This window comes from Balaenoptera borealis (genome assembly GCF_965194805.1).
Source record: "Balaenoptera borealis genome assembly, chromosome: 2".
In the NCBI taxonomy this organism is placed as follows: Eukaryota; Metazoa; Chordata; class Mammalia; order Artiodactyla; family Balaenopteridae; genus Balaenoptera; species Balaenoptera borealis.
This window is the reverse complement of record NC_138867.1, coordinates 135,254,842-135,276,388: the sequence shown is the minus strand read 5'-3', so window position 1 is coordinate 135,276,388 and position 21,547 is coordinate 135,254,842. Positions and strand designations below refer to the sequence as shown.

Here is a 21,547-nt window from a genome sequence, read left to right as displayed (position 1 = left end):
GAAAAGGAGAAAATAGGCCCCTTTTCCAGACTTTTCTGAAAAAGGCTATTCATCCCATTGTGGCAAATAATTCGGATATGATTCATACACCAACACTAGAGAGAAATATAAATAGCAAAGTGATTCATTTACATACCACCACATTCCTGGTGCAGACTTGTAGGGCCTCGATGTGTTTGGATTTGGCCTGAGGTTTCTCAAATCCAAACTCCCAAGGAACTTGAGGGAAACCAAAATATTTAAGCCAAATTGGACAGGCCCAGGATGTCTGCTGCAAGCTAGTAATAATAGGATCTCTGGGTCCACACCTGTTACAGTGGGAAGGGGAGGTGCAACTCTACTAACCCAGATTTAACTGGAGGATCAGTGCTGGGAAAACGTGTGGGGAGGAGGCAGGTCGGTAGTGCCAGGTGTTTCAGGAAACTCCCTCCTTCTCTGCGTGTTGTGTGTGTGGAGAATCTGGGTAAGGAAACAAACACCCAACAGTTCCCAAAGTTAAAATCACACTGTAGTACGGGAGTGGAGCTAAGCTTATATTTGGACTAGATGTGATACCTGAAATTGGAGAAGAAAAAATAATGATTGAAATAGATGTATACTGCCGGGAGCGAGCCAGTCATTTCAGTGTCAGAACGTACCGAGACCTCGTTTCCCATCATTATCTCATTCATACTTTCTTGCCAAAGGAAAATTTCATACTGTGGAGAGACAGGTTCTTCTGGTATAACTGATCCTTTTGGATCATGTAACTAAATTTTAAAGGCATGCTGTTGACTTAAATGTTTAAGAAGCTTAAGATGCTGAAGTTGGAAGGACTTTCATGGTCAACAAATCTCAATCTAGCATTTCTCAGGTGAGAAAATTAAAGCCTAAAGAGATGAAGTAACTTCCAATACCACAGAGCAAATTGGTGGCACAGCCAAGATGAGGGCCACAATTTTGATTTCTACTCCCATACCACATGGCCACTACCCCATGCTTGTGGCCTCAGTGTAATGATATTACACTTCCTCAGACCATCAGCCAAGAAATTTTATTTTACCCCAATACTGCTTAATTCCTTTGCATTCTTTTATTCAACACCTATTTACTGAACACTTTCTAGATGTCAATATTCTAAATGCAGGTGAGAAAGTAATTAGCAAGATGTGTCCTTGTCTTCACAGATTTAGCGGGATACAGACAAGGAGCAAGTAAAGAAGATAAGTTCAGGTCATGATAAATGCTATGAAAACAACATAATACTGTGGCAAAGGGTGTCTAGGATTGGAAGAGGCTACTTTATAGAGAGTAGTCAGAAAAGGCTTATCTGAGCAGGTGACAATTGAGTTAAAACCTGAAATATGAGTAGGAGTTGGTCAATCAAATATCTAGGTGAAAAGCATTTCAAGCAGCGAAGAAAATAAGTGGAAAATCCCTGAGGCAGGAGTGCCAGTTCCAGGTAAGATGATGTAAGCACATTCTCTCCCAGTAGATATGGCTAGAAAGCCTGAAGTTTTAACTTAAACCATAGAAGGCAAATTAGAGAAGATCAGAATTTGAAATACCACCAAACCAGCTGTGAATTCCCCCTTTTTCCCCTGGTATCCCCAACCTGGTTTCTAGACATCCTGATATCCAGAGCTTAGCAGGAGGCAGAGAAAGAGAGGTCCAGGAGAAGCCTTCTAGAGCTGGGCTAATGCTAAGGGAGAATGGAAAATTTCTTGGGGGTTGTCCTCTTCTCTGTGCTCTCATGCACCAGCCCTCAGGTAATCTCACAGTAGCAACGATAGCAACAGTAACAGCAGCCAGGGCCTACAGGTGTCTACTTTCTGAGGAGGGGAGCCTTTCTCTCTCATTAGAGGGACTTTGAGCCTAAGGAGGTGGGGAGAACACTTATTGCTTTTTTCTCTCTTACTGTTCTCCCACCACTGATGCAGGCACAGCTGTAGGAAGTCCAAGGCTGAGCGTTGTACCTAAAGGCCTGAGGACTGAACAGGGGAACACCAGGAACCTGGAAACTACGGGGAGATCATAGAAAGGGAGGAGTCAGAAAGAATTCTTTCATAAAAAAAGGAAATGCAAATGACTCTTCAACATATGAAAAGATGTTCCATCTTGCTCATAGAGAGAGAAATGTAAATTAAAACCATGCTGAGATACCACTTCTTACCTATCAGATGGCAAAAAGTCCAAAAGATTGACCACATATTCTGTGATGTTACTTTGGGGAAACAGAACTTTTCATTCTTTTATGGTGAGAAGGCAAAATGGTACAACTTCTATGGAGGTTAGTTGGCAATATCTACAAAATTTTCATTTTCTCTTTGACTCAGAAATTCCACTTCCAAGTTTTGATCCCAAAAACACACTTACAAAAATATGAAAATTTCTGTGTATGCTGTGCCAAGTGTAAATTGCATTACTTGGAATAGAAAAAGACTGGCTACAACTTAAGTGTTCATCGGTAGGAAGCTGTCTGCATAAATAATAGTCCATGCTCACAGTGGAGTTCTCCAAGCTGTAAATATGCTATGAAGTGATTTCCAAGGTATAACAATGAGTGAGAAAACAAAGCAGAGAAAAGTTATTGCAGTAAGCTCCTGTTTAAATACATATATGCTGGGACTTCCCTGGTGGCACAGAGGTTAAGAATCCGCCTGCCAATGCAGGGGACACGGGTTCGAGCCCTGATCTGGGAAGATCCCACATGCCACGGAGCAACTAAGCCCGTGTGCCACAACTACTGAGCCTGCGCTCTAGAGCCCGCGAGCCACAACTACTGAGCCCGCATGCCGCAACTACTGAAGCCCGCGCGCCTAAAGCCCATTCTCCACAACAAGAGAAGCCACTGCAATGAGAAGCCCGCGCACCACAACGAAGAGTAGCCCCTGCTCGCCACAACTAGAGAAAGCCCACGCGCAGCAACAAAGACCCAACACAGCCCCAAAAAATAATAAATAAATAAATACAATTTAAAAAAATAAATAAATAAAAAATAAATAAATAAATACATATATGCTTATACATACATGATATCTATGGTATATATATACATATATATATACACACACACTTATTATATATCTATATATATATGCATATATATAAAAGAGATTACATATATTTAAAACAAAATGTTACCTGCTGGGGAGAGAGTGAACAAGATAGAGGGAATAAGATGAGAAACTAGACTCTGCATATAATTTGTTTTATAGATTTGACTTTTAACCACCTAAATGTCTAGATGATTAACTAACAAAAATAAAAATAAAGGCACTTCCTAAGAAATAAAAACAAAATAAAACAAAAACTAAAAGTATATTGAAAGGAATTATTTCACATGATTTTAAAACATAGTAATTTGGCTATGTATCCCTAGTAAAGAAAAAGAACTGCAAAACTATCTTAAACTATGTTTAGTAATCATATTGTTAGTAATAATATTGCTGTTATTATTCTGAAACTATTATATTCATGGTAGAATAAAGCAAATAAGTAATTGTTAATGTTGTTAGGAACCAAGATTTTCAGATTAGGAGAAAATAGATACAAATACTATGAAAATCAAAGACATTACCTAATACCCTGTAATAATAAATTTGTATTATTATGAACTCATGATGTTTTTTCTTTTTATTTTATTTTATTTTTTTTTTACATTTATTTATTATTTATTTATTATTTATGTTTGGCTGTGTTGGGTCTTCGTTTCTGTGCGAGGGCTTTCTCTAGTTGCGGCAAGCGGGGGCCACTCTTCATTGCGATGCGCGGGCCTCTCACTATCGCGGCCTCTCTTGTTTGCGGAGCACAGGCTCCAGACACGCAGGCTCAGTAGTTGTGGCTCACGGGCCTAGTTGCTCCGTGGCATGTGGGATCTTCCCAGACTAGGGCTCGAACCCATGTCCCCTGCATTGGCAGGCAGATTCTCAACCACTGCGCCACCAGGGAAGCCCCGTCTTTTCCTTTTAAAATAAAAAAAGTATTGCCAAGATCCCTCCACTGCAATGTCGTAAAAACAATAATAAATCCAATAGAAATGAGCACTGCTAATCTTCAGATCATGGCCTCCAAATACCATTTCCTTGGAAAAATGGTTGACTTGAGGTTGAAGCAGAAAATGTAAAAGACAAGTCTGGATATCGTGTAATAATAAAAAGCGAGGAAGCAGTTAAAGAAGTCTGGTGTTGTGTCGAAAGGACTCAGGAGCCATAGTGAAAAAGTTCCCCTTGGCCAAAGTTGGAATAATCTGAACATTAAATAGAATAACAACTGTAATTAATTCAAACAAGTCAAATGTACTAAACTTCATGAGTTCATTTTAAAAAAGAAGCATTTCTGAAAGATGCTAGGGAACCAACTCACTATTCTGAATACTGCTGAATACAGAGAAAATCAAGCATTTATTTCTGTTCTCAGAGTTTCCAAACAATTGGTGAAGGAAACATTTCTCTTTAGAAAAAAAAAATAAATCCCAGTTGAATGAAAAAGTAATGATAGAATTAGAATGTGATCATTTTTGCAAACCCTGAACGAAATAATGGATCTAGTCAATAATCCTCAATGGCAGCTTATATTGCCATAGAGGGAGACGACCCCTCACTATGTGCCTCGTGATAGAAATTCCCAACACCACCTGTGTTCGTTTTCTAGCCTGGGTGGCTGAAACAAAAGAAATTCATTTTCTCACAGAGGCTAAAAGGCTGAAATCAAGGTGTCAGTAGGGTTGATTTCTTCTAAGGCCTCTCACCTTGCCTTGCAGATGGTCCATCTTCTTAGGTTTTCACTCTGTAACTGCCTGTGTCCAAATTTCCTCTTCTGATTAGGGACCAGCCATACTGGATTAGGGCCAACCCTAATGATCTCATTTTAACTAAATTACCTCTTTAAAGATCCCGTCTCCAAGAACAGTTCACATTCTTAGGTACCGGGGATTATGACATCAACATACAAATTTTGGGGAGACATAGTTCAGCCCATAACAACATCCATAACATATTCTTGCCAAAAACTAGAATCTGAATTAGATCACAATTAAATACCAGTTTACAGGGAATCCAGGGCGGGGGCTGGGGGGGCAGTGTTGCGGGGGTGAGAAACACGTTAAACAACACAATGGAATGCAGTCCGCAAAATTCAGAATTTGGAAAACTCCAAACTTCCAAGTGACCTGCTTCTGCAACAGATAAATTGCAAGGACAAAAGAAAAGAGAGAGGTACCCACAGATTATCAGAAACCTAAGAAATACATGGATCAAATGCTATCTATGTGCCTCATATGGATCCTAATGAAACCAAGCAATTTTTTAAAAGACATATTTGTGAGACAATTGGGAAATTTGTACATTAACTGATTCTGAGATTTTTTACATTATTAAGGAATTGTTTTTAGGTGCGCTAATGTAGGTTGTGTTTTTAAAACAGTCCTTATCTTTTAGAGATAACATACTAAAATATTTACGTATGGGTGATATGATGTCAGGGATCTATTTTAAAATAATCCAGTGGGGAAGGAGGCAGACAGAGTGTAGATGAAAAAAGAGTGGCAATGAGTTAATGCTCACAACTGGGTGATGGGTACATTGGGCTTGCTTATACCACGCTCTCTACTTTTGGGTATGTTTGAAGTTTTCCATAATAAAAAGCTTATAAATCAATAAATGAATGAACGAACGGGTGGTCATACCATGCATCCCACTGGGCAAGAGCAAAACAACTGAGATGAAAACAGGGAAGACTAACATACTAAGGGAAACAACTGGGAATAAAACGTGACTAACACATAATAGCAACTGCCCTTTGTTGAGCAACAGCTAGATTCCAGTACAAGCACTAGGCAACATCATACATCTATACGTATAGTCACAAATCTCTACTGCTTTTCATCTTTATAATGTTCCTGGAGCAAACTGGGTCATTTTACAAATAGAAAATCCAAGATTCAGAGATGCCTGAAACCATAAACTGGTAAGGACCTGAGATAAACCAGCACCCAAGACTTTGGTCTACAATGTGTATCCCCTTTCCCTTATCCCACTCTACCTTGGGGGTTCAAAAGGGAATGAAATAATGGCCAAAACTTGAGTCAAGAGGGAGTGGCCTCAATCTGGAAATAAAACTTTGTTTTCTTTCTTTGTTCTTAAGGAAATTAGTTTTAAGAGCTTTCTTAGCTTTGTCCTCTATTAGTACTCTTTTTTTTTTTTTTTAGAAAAAAAAAAAAAGCACTTTAAATGGTCCTCATCCAACAGAAATGCTTGCAGTCACACTTCTCTGCAGGTTCACTTTACAGTAATGAATACCAAGACTTTTCTTCATCCCCATGATGATATATGTAGAGCTATGACACCAACTTGAAAATATAAAGAAAACAGAGATAGTGTGGAAAATATGTGTGCATTTTTTATCTTCTGCTATGAGTTTCTAGGTATTCCTCTCTGCCAAAATAAAACACTTCAGACATGATTCACAAGCACACGGTATCTCAAATAAAACGTCATCCATCTTTTTCATTTGTAGACTATGTTTTGGTTCTGTTTTTTATTTTCAGTACACTCTTTTAAATAACGTGGGGAAGTAGACTCCATTTTAGAAAGATTTCCATCAAGACAGATAACAATGAAAGGATCAGCCCATGAAGCTGAAGCCTGGCTCACCTGTGATTCTATACAACCAGCCATTACTCAAGCTACTAGAATGTCAGCTTCTCTCTCCCCTTAGATTTTTATCTTCCTCATGAATGTTAGGGAAAGAGTTGAGGTGGAAGTGGACGTTAATGATTTCTCCCTTCCAGAATCATCTGTTTGACTGCTCCTTCAGGCTACTTGGTCTTTGGCCACTTCTCTCTCTGCAAAGGTGGTGGGAGGGATCTGGGGAGAGAGGGCCCTTACTTCCCTTTATGAATCTGCCTTGAGCACCAGGATTGGGAGTAGAGGGGTGCAGAGGGCGCTTTTGGCCTGGCCTCCCATTCATGAAAGGATTAAAGTTCTCCTTTAAAGATTTTTCTCAGTGGGGTTATAAATAAAGATAGGAAGATAAGGTGACAGGACTGGAAGATACTGATGTTTGCCTTGCCTTTCAGCTTTAGGCTTGTATCCTATCCCTGAGCTACAGTGTCCATAGTACGCAATTTGTATACCATTGTAATTACCCCATAAAGAGCGCAGTTTTATTGCTTGTATTTCTCGTGTGTGTGTTGCAAAGCATTAATTTGTGATATGTAAATGTTTAAAGCATACCAATATTTTGCAATCATACTTTGTAATTTCCTTATTTTTTAATACACTGGTAGCCTCAAAAAATGGAAGTAGCTCTGGCTCCTTTTCGCTGTCTGAAAGGCCTTGAGAGGGACTTCCCTGGTACTCCAGTGGTTAAGACTCTGTGCTTCCGACGCAGGGGCCTCAGGTTCGATCCCTGGTCGGGCAACTAAGATCCCACATGCCACATGGTGTGGCCAAATTTAAAAAAAAAGAAAGGCCTTGAGAAGAGGAAGAGGAGAAGGTATGGTAACAATAGGCACAACAGTGAACATATACTGAGCTTTTTTATGGGCCAAGTGCTGCTGGGTATCCTAATTTAACTCATTAATTAGCACTTTTTTTTTTTTAATAAATTTATTTGTTTACTATTTTTTTGGCTGTGCTGGGTCTTCACTGCTGCATGTGGGCTTTCTCTAGTTGTGGCGAGCGGGGGCTACTCTTTGTTGCGGTGTGTGGGCTTCTCATTGTGGTGGCTTCTCTTGTTGTGGAGCACAGGCTCTAGTAGTTGTGGCATGTGGGCTCAGTAGTTGTGGCTAGCGGGCTCTAGATTGCATGCTCAGTAGTTGTGGCGCATGGGCTTAGTTGCTCCGCGGCATGTGGGATCTGCCCAGACCAGGGCTCGAACCTGTGTCCCCTGCATTGGCAGGCGGATTCTTAACCACTGCGCCACCAGGGAAGCCCTAATTAGCACATTAATTAACATGTATTAATTAATTTAATCCTCACCTAAGAGGTAGATATTATCTCCATTTTACAGATAAGAAAATAGAGGCACAGCTGATAAGAAGCTGTGTATCAAACTTTACTGAAGGGTGGGAAGAAGCCAAAGGCATTACAGAGTATGAGGGAAATAGTATAAAACTAAATACTAAGTATAACTTTTCGTGGTTAAAAGGAAAAGCACCTAAGAGGTTAAACCTTCCATAAAGGGAATTTCCTTCCTGGAATCCCCCCAGATCCTAACCTTGTTTCTGGACCCTCATATTCTCATATGAAAGCACCACCCTCCTCTCTAATCTCTGGAAAATTCCACCCTTCCTCACAAGGACTGTTTTTGCCCCAGGGCCATATCTCTTCCCCAACCAGGGGATGTGTTTCCTCTAGGGAAAATATCTCAAATTCTGAGTTACTCTGTCTGACAGAAATTTGTCGAGGAGGTGGGCAGTAAGGGAGGGGGTTGTTGATACTCCAGGTGCCCAGTCCTCTTTGGTGTCTCTCTTGACATGGTAGGTGACAAAGATCTTCTATCTTGGCCTGTCAATAACTTTTGGACCTACTTGCATCTTCCAAAACTTAACATTAATCATCAGAGGCAGTTAAATCTAAACCAACCCACAGGGATATAGAGAATCATACCTAAATGCTTCATAATTTGCAAATGTATCTTTCTCAACACTGGAGTTAGTGCTCTGGATTACTACGGTTCCTTTATTTGGTTCACTGTCCCCCTCCCCTCAAATACGGTTCCCTTGAGCAAACTATCTTCCTCCCCGTAACTACTTGGGGTGGATGGGAGGTGCGTGGGCGAGGGTATGAAGACTTAGGTCTTCCAGCAGCACCGCAATGTAAATAAGGTCATCTGAGACTTTTTTTTTTAAAACATACTTCCTCTATATTCTAAGTCATCAATAAAAGACTATGGTTGATATTATTCAGTCACATTTTACCCCAGCACCAAAAGTATTCATTGAGAGTTCCCTGAGAGCTTGGTTGTTAATAAACGCCGTATAACTACTTTCTGTGAGGCAAGTACCAGGGCCTGGCCCTTACCCAGCTAAGTTGCAAGAAATCTCGTGTTAATGTTTTATTATTGTAAACATTAGTTGGGGCTGTCCCCAAGCACAGGGATAAATCGGTACTATAAACAATTCAAGGGCAGTTTTTAGAATGAAAGCAATGCCCAGAATAAGAAGTTTTCCAAAGCACTTTTATACCTACTACATTGCCTCACGATAACTCAGAAAGGTCCTTAAACTTGTCATTATTACCTGCATTCATAGAACAGGAAATTGAGAGTTTAAGTGATTGGGCAAGGTCACCCAGTTAATTAATCGAAGTGCAAAGCTTGCTTTCGGACAACCTAGTCCAACTTTTGCCAAAGCATTGACATTTGCCTTCTTTATATCTGTAAAGCATTTCACAGGATTAAAACTCATTTAATCCTTGTGATGGTTAATTTTATGCATCAACTTGACTTGGTAAGGAATGCCCAGATAGCTGGTAAAGCAGTGCTTCAGGGAATGTTTCTGAGGGTGTTTCAGAAGAGGTTAGCATTTGAATTGGTGAAAGGAGTAGAGCAGATGGCCCTCCTCAATGTGGGTGGACATTATCCAATCTGTTGAGGGCCTGAATAAAACAAAAAGGTAGAGGAAGGGTGAATTCACTCTCTCCCTGTGAGCTGGGACATCTGTCTTCTCCTGCCCTCGACATTATAACTCCTGGTTCTTGGGCTTTCAAACTTGGACTGGGACTTACACCATCGTCCTCCCTCAGCCACCTCCTTTAGTGGGTTCAGCATTGTGTTAATCAAGAATACAAGTCTGGGACTTCCCTGGTGGTGCAGTGCTTAAGAATCTGCCTGCCAATGCAGGGGATACAGGTTCGAGCCCTGGTCCTGGAAGATTCCACGTGCCACAGAGCAACTAAGCCCGTGCGCCACAACTACTGAGCCTGTGCTCTACAGCCCATGAGCCACAACTACTGAAGCCCGCATGCCACAACTACTGAAGCCTGTGTGCCTAGAGCCCGTGCTCCGCAACAAGAGAAGCCACTGCAATGAGAAGCCAGTGAACTGCAATGAAGAGCAGCCCCCACTTGCCACAACTAGAGAAAGCCCGTGCGCAGCAACGAAGACCCAATGCAGCCAAAAATAAATAAATAAAATAAATAAATTAAAAATAAATAAATAAAACAAATAAAAATTAAAAGGTAGATATGGGAGGAAAAAAATGAAAGAATACAAGTCTGAGATCCTGGAATGACCTCTGAAACAAAAGTACCCAAACTGAAGGAGACAAAAATTCTTCATGGAAACTAAGAGCCAGCAATAATTCTAGTCATTATTATTGACATTAGGAATAACTTCGGAGAGTTATCATCAATCAACTAAAATAATTCATTGGGAAAAGAATAATCTTTTCAACAAATGCTGCTGGGACAACTGGATATTCACACGCAAAGAATGAAACTGGGCCCCACTTCACACCATATACAAAAATTAACTCAAAATGGATCAAGGACCTGAATCTAAGAATTAAAACTACAAAACTCTTAGAAGAAAATATAGAGGTAGATCTCTGTGACCTTGGAATAAGCAATACTTAGGTACAGCACCAAAAGGACAAGTAATCAAAGAAAAAAAATTAATAAATTGGACTTGATCAAAATTTTAAAATGTTGTGCTTCAAAGGACATTATCAAGAAAGTGAGGGACTTCTCTGGTGGTCCAATGGGTAAGACTCTGAGCTCCCAATGCAGGGGGCCCAGGTTCAATCCCTGGTCAGGGAACTAGATCCCACATGCACGCCACAACTGAAGAGTTTGCATGCTGCAGCTAAGAGTCTGCATGACAAAACTAAGAAGTCTGCATGCCAAAACTAAGAAGTCCACATGCCACAACTAAAAGACCCTGCATGCCACAACTAAAGATCCCACATGCCTCAGCGAAGATCCCGCGTGCCTCAACGAAGATCCCACGTGCCGCAACTAAGACTCAGTGCAGCCTAAATAAATAAATACGGACTTCCCTGGTGGCGCAGTGGTTAAGAATCCGCCTGCCAATGCAGGGGACATGGGTTCAATCCCTGGTCCGGGAAGATCCCATATGCCACGGAGCAACTAAGCCCATGAGCCACAACTACTGAGCCTGTGCTCTAGAGCCCATGAGCCACAACTACGGAAGCCTGCACACCCTAGAGCCCCTGCGCCGCAACTACTGAGCCCACACGCCACAACTACTGAAGCCCGCGTGCTCTAGGGCCCGCGAGCCACAACTACTGAGCCCGTATGCTGCAACTACTGAAGCCCGTGGGCCTAGGGCCCATGCTCCACAACGAAGAGTAGCCCCTGCTTGCCGCAACTAGAGATAGCCTGCATGCAGCAATGAAGACCCAACACAGCCAAAAATAAAGTTAAAAAAAAAAAGACTCAATTGACTGGTCTTAAATCATTATTATAAATAAATAAATAAATAATTTAAAAAAAAATTTTTTACTTTTATTTTATTTTAATTTATTTATTTTTGGTTGTGTTGGGTCTTCATTGCTGCGCGCGGACTTTCTCTAGTTGCGTCATGCGGGGGCTACTCTTTCGTTGTGGTGCGCAGGCTTCTCATTGCGGTGGCTTTTCTTGTTGTGGAGCATGAGCTCTAGGCACGCGGGCTTCAGTAGTTGTGGCACATGGGCTCCTTAGTTGTGGCTCGCAGACTCTAGAGCACAGGCTCAGTAGTTGTGGCACACGGGCTTAGTTGCTCCATAGCGTGTGGGATCTTCCTCGGACTAGGGCTCGAACCCATGTCCCCTGCATTGGCAGGCGGATTCTTAACCACTGCGTCACCAGGGAAGTCCCTAAATATATTTTTTTAAGTGAAAAAGACAATGTACAAAATGAGAGAAAGTACTTGCAAATCATATATCTAATAGGGGACTTGTATCTAGAATATATAAAGAAGTCTTACAACTTAACAACAAAGACAAAAAATTCAATTAAAATATGGGCAAAGGACTTGAATACATAATTCTTCAAAAAAGATATACAAATGGCAAATAAGCACATAAAAAGATGTTCAACATCATTAGCCCCCAGGGAAACACAAATCAAAACCACAATGAGGTACCACTTCACACCTACTAAATGGCCATTATCAAGCTCTAAAGAGGACGTGAAGAAACTGGAACCCTCATACGTTGCTGGTAGGAATGTATAGTGGTGCAGCCACTTTGGAAAACTCTCTGGCAGTTTCTCAAAACGGTAAACATAGAAGTATCATATGACCCAGCAATTACGCTCCTAGGTTTATACCCAAGAGAATTAACATATGTCCACACAAAAGTTTGTACACAAATGTTCACTTTTGTGAATAAATAGCACTATTTATTCAAAGTAACTGAAAAGCAGAATGAATGTGCATCAACTGATGCACGGATATACAAAATATGGTATATTCATACAAAAGAGTAACATTCAGCCATGAAAGAGAAATGAAGCACTGATATATGCCACAAATGAATGAACCTTGAAAACATCATGCTTAGTGTAAGAAGCCAGACACAAAAGGTCACATATTACATGATTCCATTTATATATAATGTCCACAGTAGGCAAATCCACAGAGACAGAAAGTACATTAGTGGTTGCCAGCGACTGGGAAGACAAGGAGATGGTAAGTGACTGCTAACAAATATGGGTTTAATGATAATGTTCAGGAATTAGTGCGATGTGAATATGCTAAAAATCACTGAATTCACACTTTAAAAGACTATTATGATATGTGAATTATATCTCAATTAAAAAAATAAATTCCAGCTTCTTACAGGTGCTACATTAAGGAAAACACAGATAAATCAATTCAGGGCATCTAAGCCCATCATCAGGGAACCCAGTGAGGAAAGAATAATGCTCAGAAAATCACCAGGGAGGTCAGATTGGCTGTTATGACTCTAAAAGTATTCTAGTAGCACTGCATGTCAGTCTCTAGGAAATCTGCATCATGCTTTATACGATGACTAGCCCCAAAGTGAAGCTATGGCCTTAGGACCAAGCTGGTTTCATTTCTCATTCACCTCTATCTTGCCATCTTTCAGGTGTTTCCTCTGCAGTATCAGAAACAAGGACAGTCAAGTTTATGACTGAACTCAACTCATTCAACATATTTTATTGAGTACCTGGAAAGTGCCAGGCACTTGATACACCCAGGGAATCAGCTGTGATCAGGAAAAATGCTCCCTTTCCTTGATGAAACATATTCTAATATGAAAAATGGATAATAAAAAATATGCTGCTTCTCTTCAATGGCTCTCCCATCCCCAACCTATTCAATGGCCTTTTCTGACCTGCTTCTGGAGAGGTAGGTTTCACCTCTGAGAACTGTGTAAACCAGGCTCCCTTTTACTAGCAAGAAATTAGGCAGCAGGAAGAGAGAGATGAGGGTATTTCTTCTCCCTGCCTCAGCCTCACAGTTCTGGTAGTAAATTTCAACTACTACATCTCCTGTAGGATAGACTTCCTCTATAGCACCAGATCCAACTGGAAATTCTACTTTCTTCCTCTGTCTTTTCATACTGAAGCATGCGTGGCAGATTATCTGAAAAGACAGCCACTAATGATTCATTTCAACCTATATGTTCAAGCTGATCCTCCCCTTAAAAAGTAGTATCTAGTTCACCTCCCCGTGAATCTGGACTTGCCTTGTGACTTGCTTTGACCAGAAGAATGTGGCAAATGTGATGCTCTGCCTGTTCTGGGACAAGTCCTTAAGAGGCCTGGCAGCTTCCACTTTGACTTTCCCGGGACCCAGCCACCTAATAAGTGCTCAGGCTAAATTATTAAATAGGGAGAGATCACATGGAGAGAAAGAGAGACAAGCCTAGCCCACCACTCACCAGTCCAGCCACCCCAGCACAGAGGCACCAGATGTATGAATGTACCCATCTTGGATCTTCACTCAGCTCCAGTTGAATTTCCCCGGCCAACTCTACCAAGGACAGAGCGGAGACGAGCCATTTCTACCAAGCCCTGCTCAAACTGAATAATCGTGAGTAAATAAATGGTGGTTGCTTTTTTTAAGTCACTAAGTTGTGGGCACCTTGTTAACATAGCAATAGAAAACTGAAACTGATGGTAATGGGTCCTCACTGCTGCTTAGTCCCAGATGCCTCGACATCCTTATTAATACCCTTAATCCTGACCTTGGCTCCATGAAGGGTCCACTGGCTTCATTCTCTTCAATTAAACCCTCTTGAGTTCTGTTTTATGTTCTGTTTTGAGTTCTGAGACACTGCTCAACACAACAAGTAAATAAATAAATAAGACAATCACAGATTCTTGTTGGTACCAGGATGAAAATAAGCAGGTTGCATGATAGGCAATGACAGAACCAACTTCAGGCAGGGTGTTCAGAGAAGGCCTTTCTAACTAACTCTGCTTAAGTCAGCTAACATCTGCAGCAAAGAGGCTGAAGGAAATGCAGTGCTAGTGGAAGCAAGGTTGGTGACAAACTCAGCTGAGGAATCCACTTCAGGTTCAAGTCACTTTTTCTGGTGTCTCTGCCCCGTGCCACAGAGCTAAGGCTTGCAACTGCTTTCATATCTCTGGGTATATCACTCATTTCATTTGTCCCATTAGGCTGAATATTTGAAGTAGAAGAAAGACAAACAAAAAGAATGGGAATGGCTCCTTCCCTGCCATGCTTGCCTCCCATCTCCCAATATACCTGAAAATACAAGTTTGAAGGGTGTGAGCCATACTGCCTAAGAAGAACCAGGACTAAAAAATGGGAGGGATGTTAAAAGGGACTTTTACATAAGGTATGAAAACATATTTTTTCCCCACAGTTAGGAGTAATGTGAAATTAAGGCAACATATTTTTATCAATACAATTGGCAAAAATTCTAAAGAGCAATAGCATCTAGTACTGGTGAGGATGTGACAAAATGGGCTTTTTAATATGGTGCTTGGTGAGAGAAAGAACTGCTATCCTCTCTTTGGTATACAATTTGCCAACATCCTTAAATAAAAAAACATGTAACATATCTTTCCCTGGTCCCACTTTTGAGAATCTACTCTAAACACCATATGTAAAGATAGATGTGCAAAGATCTATTTTATTGCAATATTGTTCACAGTGGCAAAAATAAAAAGTAGGAACAACCTGATTATCCATCAATAAGAAAATGGTTCAATAAATTACGGTACATTCATATTAAGGAATCACACCAGTATTAAAAAGAATGAATTAGATCTATATTTATTGAACTGGAGGGATATCCATAATATATTATTAAGCAGGTATTTTAAAAAGCAAGCATCATGTATAGTATGATCCGAAAGTAAAAGTTACATATGTGCACATGTATTTGTTTATATTTATAGGAACATGAAGACAGTGCGGAAAATACATATGCTTTTAACAGGATTACCATAGAGGGGTGAAAATAAATGGAAAAGGATCAACTTTTCTTTACATATTTTTGGATTGTTTAATTTATTGAAATGAGTGTATATCACTTTCATTTTTAATTCTGCTGTCCCCACCCTTCTTTCCACCTCAGGCAACCAGTTCTGATTTACTTCACCTTATATTAATTTTAACTGTCTAGAATGTTATATAAATGGATTCATAATTTTTTGTGTCTGTCTTCTTTTGTTCACTGTTGTGCCTGTGAGATTCATCCAGGTTGTTGTATACATTGGTAGTTCACTCCTTTTTCATTGCTAAGTTGTATTCCATTCAAATGGTGTATCACAATTTGTCCATATCCTGCTGATGGACATTTGGGTTGTTTCCAGATTTGGGCTATTGTGAACAAAGCTGCAGTGAACATTCTTGCATGAGAATTTTTTTTTTAATTGAAGTACAGTTGATTTACAGTGTGTTAATGTCTGCTGTACAGCAAAGTGATTCAGTTATACATATACATACCTCCTTTTTTATATTCTTTGCCATTATGGTTTATCAAAGGATATTGAATATAGTTCTCTGTTGCACAAGAATTTTGACATAGATTTCCATTTCTCTTGGATAAATACCTAGGATTTGAATTGTTGGGTCAAAGGGTAGATATATGAGGATGTATGAACATATTTTACTTTTGGTAATTAAAAAAAAAAAACCAATAAAAACATTTCCAATAAAAAATTTTGAAGAAAGAGAATGAATCTGTACTTCAAAAAGATAATAATCCTTGCTATCTTTTTCTCCATCCTTCCCCTCCCAATAGGTGTTTGCATCTGTCAGTTCTTAGGCTTCCCAGGCCAGATCAGTGACCCACTACTTTTCAGGATGAATCATCAAAGATGGGGAAATTCTAATGTTATACCTGCCCAACAGGAACTAGGTTTAGATAACGCCCACCAGAAGCCTTAAGACTCAAATGATAATTCAAGAGAACTGCTAACACACAGGAAAAGCGGCTTCTATAGTCGGAAACTTATTGCAAACCAAACAAAACTCATGACACTCCTTTTCTATAATAACAAGTTGTCACCAGAATAGATACTTAGCATGAAAAAGAAGAAACGAGTCAAATCAACACATCAACAACAGTAGCAGAAGTAACCCTAATGCAAGGGAGGGTTTACAAACAAATGGTGAACCAAACCTTGGTAACTTTCCAAACTTAAACTGAAAGTCCAAGATGCTATAAAAATCCATTCAATACCATGAAGACCTATTCCAGGAAGGATTGGCTGGAATAAACATATTTTTTTAAGTGTTAAAAAAAGGGGTACTGCCACACTGTCAATGACAGATTTTAGCACCCTTTTTCTCAGAACTGGCCTTGAGTCTTAACCCATAAAAGGGTCACAGTTTCAGTATATCCTCCAGGATACAGCTGTTTAGACCAGGGATGGACCTCAGACAGTTCAAGTTTGGATTCGAAGTGCCATGGGAAGCCAATAAAGTATTCTGTGCAAGTAGTAACATGGTCTGATTTATGATTCAAAAAAATCTTGGAGGAATAAATTAGCAAGCATTTGCAGTAGTTCAGATGAGAAATGATTATGGTTGACGATGGCAGTGGAGAAGGAGAGAAGCCCTAGGCAGCCCCTCAACATCTACAAGCCAGGGAGAGGAACAAAGGGTTTCTGAAGGAGTCGACATGTAGACCTAAAAGACTGTGGGGTCATGAAAGCTAAGAGAGAGGGAGTTTTTGAGAAGGAAGAAGTGATCAACTGTGGCTTCAGAAGTAGTGACGAGGAGCCTATTTGTGAAGAAGACAGCCTTCTGTTAAAGGGAGCAGAGAAACGGGGCGGTAGCAGGAAGAAGATAAAGTGACAAGGAAGTGACTAAAGCATGTTTGTAGCTTCTTTTGCACTGCAGATAGAAATCTAAAAGGCCACGTTCTTAACTTGCCATACAAGTCCCTCCATAGAGTAACTACTTTTATCAGTCAGGTTCCCAGTAGCAGACACTGGCACACTCAGAGTTTAGCTGAAGAGAACACCGCAATGGGACAATTTACAGCCGTGCAGGCAGGGTGAGGAAACTCACATCATTTGGGGAAGCACCCAGGCGTTAGCTTCAGGGTGAAAACGTTGCCACACAAAGCCTGAAGAGAAAAGGGAAGAAAACTTAGAGCTGGAGCCATGGAAGGGGGGCCACCTGACACCAGCAGTGGCCACAGAGGGCCAGAACCCTGTTGCTAAAGCAGGAAGGAAGGAGAAAGAAATATCTCTGCCCCCGTTTTCTGATCCACCCTCACAACATTGGCTGAACCCAACTGGAAACCAGAAGCCATGAGAATGCAGGTGATGGACTCCACAGAGGTCAGGAGGGCACAGAGCAAGGCAGAGAAATCCCTGGGAAGTGGATCGAGCAGGCGAATCACCAGCACACCCTTGCTCACCTCCCCAGCTCATCTCTGACCACTCTCCCTCCCCTCACCCCCACCACTGAGCCTTCTTTCACATCCAGGAACATGCCGAGCTGCATGCTACCTTGGGCCTGGGTACAGGCTGTTCTTTCTATCTGGAATACTCTTCCCCTCTCCACCTCATTAGCTCAAAATTATCTTTCCACCTTCACTTTAAATGTCACTTTCCCAGAGAGGCCTTTCCCAGCCCTTGTCCCTATCCCATCTTCAGGAAACACCACCGTTACATTCTCTCATAGCACCCTGTTCTTTTCTTCTACAGCATTCTTCATCGTGTGCAATGATAGCTTTACCACAGCATTATTTGTTTAACATCCACCTACTCCCTTAGACTAAACATCATGAGAACAGGAATTTGTGTCTGTTTTCACAGGATGATTTTGGCAATGGGGTAAATGCCCAAACACATATTTATTTAAACACTTAATGAACCTGTTATAATACCCTCTCCATGTCACCCATGATCTCTGAATACAAACGGTTTAGCAATGATAACAGATCTTATTTAATCCGTCCTTGTTACATGTCAATCCGTCCTTGTTACATGCTAGAAATGTATGTCATCTCATTCACCACCCACAACAAAGTCCTAAGAGTCAGGGACTCTTTTCAGCCCCATTTACCCAGAAAGGGCGCCAAGGCATGAGAGGTCAAGGAATTTAGTCAAGGTCACACAGCTACGGGTTGTGAACCAAATCCCACTGATACCACAGCCCGTGCTCTGACCTTCCTCCCCACCCCCGCCCCCATTATACTGCCTCATTAAACATCTCCCTCTGGTTTTTGCTTGTTTGTTTATAAGTCTATCTTCCATATTAGACTATAAGCCCCTTGGGTAACAACAGGTTTTAGTCAACTATTTAACCCCACTGCACACTGCAGATGCTCTATAAACACTGAATATCAACTCTTTCCTACCAGAAACGCACGCCTTGCACTGACTGACCTCTCCCCTCACCTCCAGTCTTTACCCACATTCATTCTGTTTATTAAAGAACAGTGGTCTCTCAATCAGACTCTTTTGATGTCCACTGCAGTGAGCTCTTCCACTAGAGCACAATTCTTTTAATGAACTGATAAAGAGTTCAAGGACCAGCAAAGCCTCCTGTGAACTCTGAACACCTGGGGGCTTTCCCAGGATACTTGCCCTTATCCAGAAAGACCCGGCCTCAGAAACCAGCCAGCCCATCCTTTCTGACATCCACCCAGTTCACTCCTCAATCTCACTTGACAAAGCAGGATCAGTTCCCACAGTCACAGGCTGCCTAGTTGCTTCACTGACGGCAACTTGGATTCCTGTGAATAGAGCTTTCAGAGGCCCAGCCACCGGGAGCAGCACATCTACTCTGGGCTCGCCTGTGCTCAGGGGACAGAAGGAGAGAGAGCATCCCAGGAGGCAGGAAAATGATTCCAAGAGCACTTCTGCCTCCATCTCACCTACTGCCAGCACCTGTGCATTCTTGCAGAAGGACTTGGAATGTGTTAGCCCTTTAGAGAACCTACCAGGCTCTCTGAACAGGTCCACCCAAGCCCTCTAACAGCCCTGAAAGGAGACTGGATTTCAGCCAAGAAGAGCCCAACTGTCAGCAGAACAGAGAGTTAGCGAGGGCATGCCCTCCTACCAGCTTACCTGCTGCACGATGCTGCGGCTCCACTTAACTCCTTCCTTCTTCATTGCTTCTTTTTCTTTTCAATTATCCCCATGGCACTCTTTTCTCTTTTGCTCTCCACAACCCAACTTCTGTGTGATGTGGACCAAAAAAAAAAAAAAAAAAAGTCAGAGCTAGAAAGCACCTTGTGTCATCTAACCCAAGGCATCCCAAGCCCTGGCAAAATCACTTAAGAGGTTTTTTAAAATACAGATTTCTAGACCCTACCTTAGACCTGCAGTAGTAAATAACTATTGCTTTTGTCTGTCGAGGCATGGCTTTCTTCAGAGTTTCTTCAGAGAACTTTTCTTTCCCCACTCTACATGGTTCTCCTAGGACTAGCAATTCCATAATGCATGGCCCCAAGATAGGTACATGATCCAAACTGGGCTAATCAGTCATTCCCAGTGCTATTAGACTCAGTGGATGAAAGATTAAAGTGTCCCTTTCCCACTGGTTGCCTAATCAAAACAAAGGCAACCCATTCTCCACACGGTAGTAGCCCTACTTCCTGCCAACTAGAAGAAACTTATCTGCAATGAAGGAAAATGAAAATCAGAGAGAGTTCTGACCATATTTGCTAAGTTCCTGAGGCAAATTCTATCTCTGAACTCCTCCGTCTCCTGGGTCAACAAATTCTCTTGCTCTGCTTAAGCTAGTTTTGAGAGTTTCTGTCATCTGTGACCGAAAGTATAGGGATTAATACATCTACTGAATCAAGAACTCAAAGGTTAGGAAAGAGAATCTGAAATTTTGAAAGATGTGCAGGGATTTCTGATGTATGGCTAGGTTTAGGATATTCTTTTTTTTTTTTTCCTTTGAATTTGTATATAAATTTAATTTTTTGGCTTTTTTAATGACATACAGTTGACTTACAATATTATATTAGTTTCAGGTATACAACATAGTGATTAGATATTTTTATAGACTAGACTCCAAAAAAAGGTGCTACAATATACTGACTATATACCCTGTACTGTACATTACATTTTTTTTTTTCACACACACACACTGTATTTTATTTTTACAAGAGATAAGTAGACTGACACCAAGCATTGTACATGGATGACCACAACAAAAGCAACAATGATTGCAATTACCAAACATGAAACACACTCATACTATGTCATAATATTGACATTCAGTCCAGTAATCCTCCACTGTAACAGCTCCTTTACTTTGCAGTGAAAATTGATTTGTATATTCTTTGCCTCTGAGTCCTTGTGGGATTTTTTTTTTTTTAATTCAGACAGAAAGTCACAAAAATTATACTCATCCTCATCAGTTCACTCAGTCCCATGTAATTAATTTTTTTTTTCATCTTGATCTTTTGTTAGCACTTTTATGAGTTCATCAGTTTTTCATTAGAGTTCTGAAAATGCTTATTCATTCAGTTCAGCAGTACAGTCAGTTACCAGAAACCTGTACTTGTCAGAGTCTTTTCCATGTATTTCTTGAAGATGAAAGCCTTTTATAGGAACATATTTGCAAAAGCATCAGAGTACACCCAGAACTGTCTGTAAATGACAAAAGACTTAAAAATGACCACGGTTAAAGATTTGATGAAAGTTCATAATAATGCAGTTGACAAGAAAATTAGTTATTTCTGAGATATACGTTTTAAAGTAATAACTAGGATTATTACTTATAACATTATACCAGAACATATAAGATTTTTAGAAATTTCATGTAATGTCTGAAACATTTATATTAACATATTTCCATACATATTTCCATACAAATACAAATATAAGATTTTTAGAAATTTCATATAATGTCTGAAACATTTATATTAACATATTTCCATACATATTTCCATACAAATACAAATATAAGATTTCTAGAAATTTCATGTAATGTCTGAAACATTTATATTAACATATTTCCATACAAATAACCCAATGAAAGTTTAGTATTAGTTGTTTTGTTTGTTTGTTGTTTTATACTGCAGGTTCTTATTAGGCATCAATTTTATACACATCAGTGTATACATGTCAATCCCAATCGCCCAATTCAGCACACCACCATCCCCACCCCACCGCAGTTTTCCCCCCTTGGTGTCCATATGTCC

At 40.5% G+C, this 21,547-nt stretch overlaps 1 long non-coding RNA gene across 14 annotated transcripts in view; it reads right to left on the bottom strand.

The window, feature by feature from the left end:
• The window catches only part of LOC309622884, a 745,101-nt gene that overhangs the window by 719,687 nt on the left and 3,867 nt on the right, over window positions 1–21,547 (bottom strand). For 11 of the 14 annotated variants that reach the window (XR_014241176.1, XR_014241177.1, XR_014241178.1 and 8 more), the window contains exon 1: window positions 137–10,816. This is a non-coding gene — a long non-coding RNA (uncharacterized lncRNA). Of the gene's footprint in view, window positions 1–136; window positions 10,817–19,457; window positions 19,569–21,547 lie in introns of those variants that run through there. The other 3 variants (XR_014241173.1, XR_014241174.1, XR_014241175.1) reach the window with 1 other exon arrangement.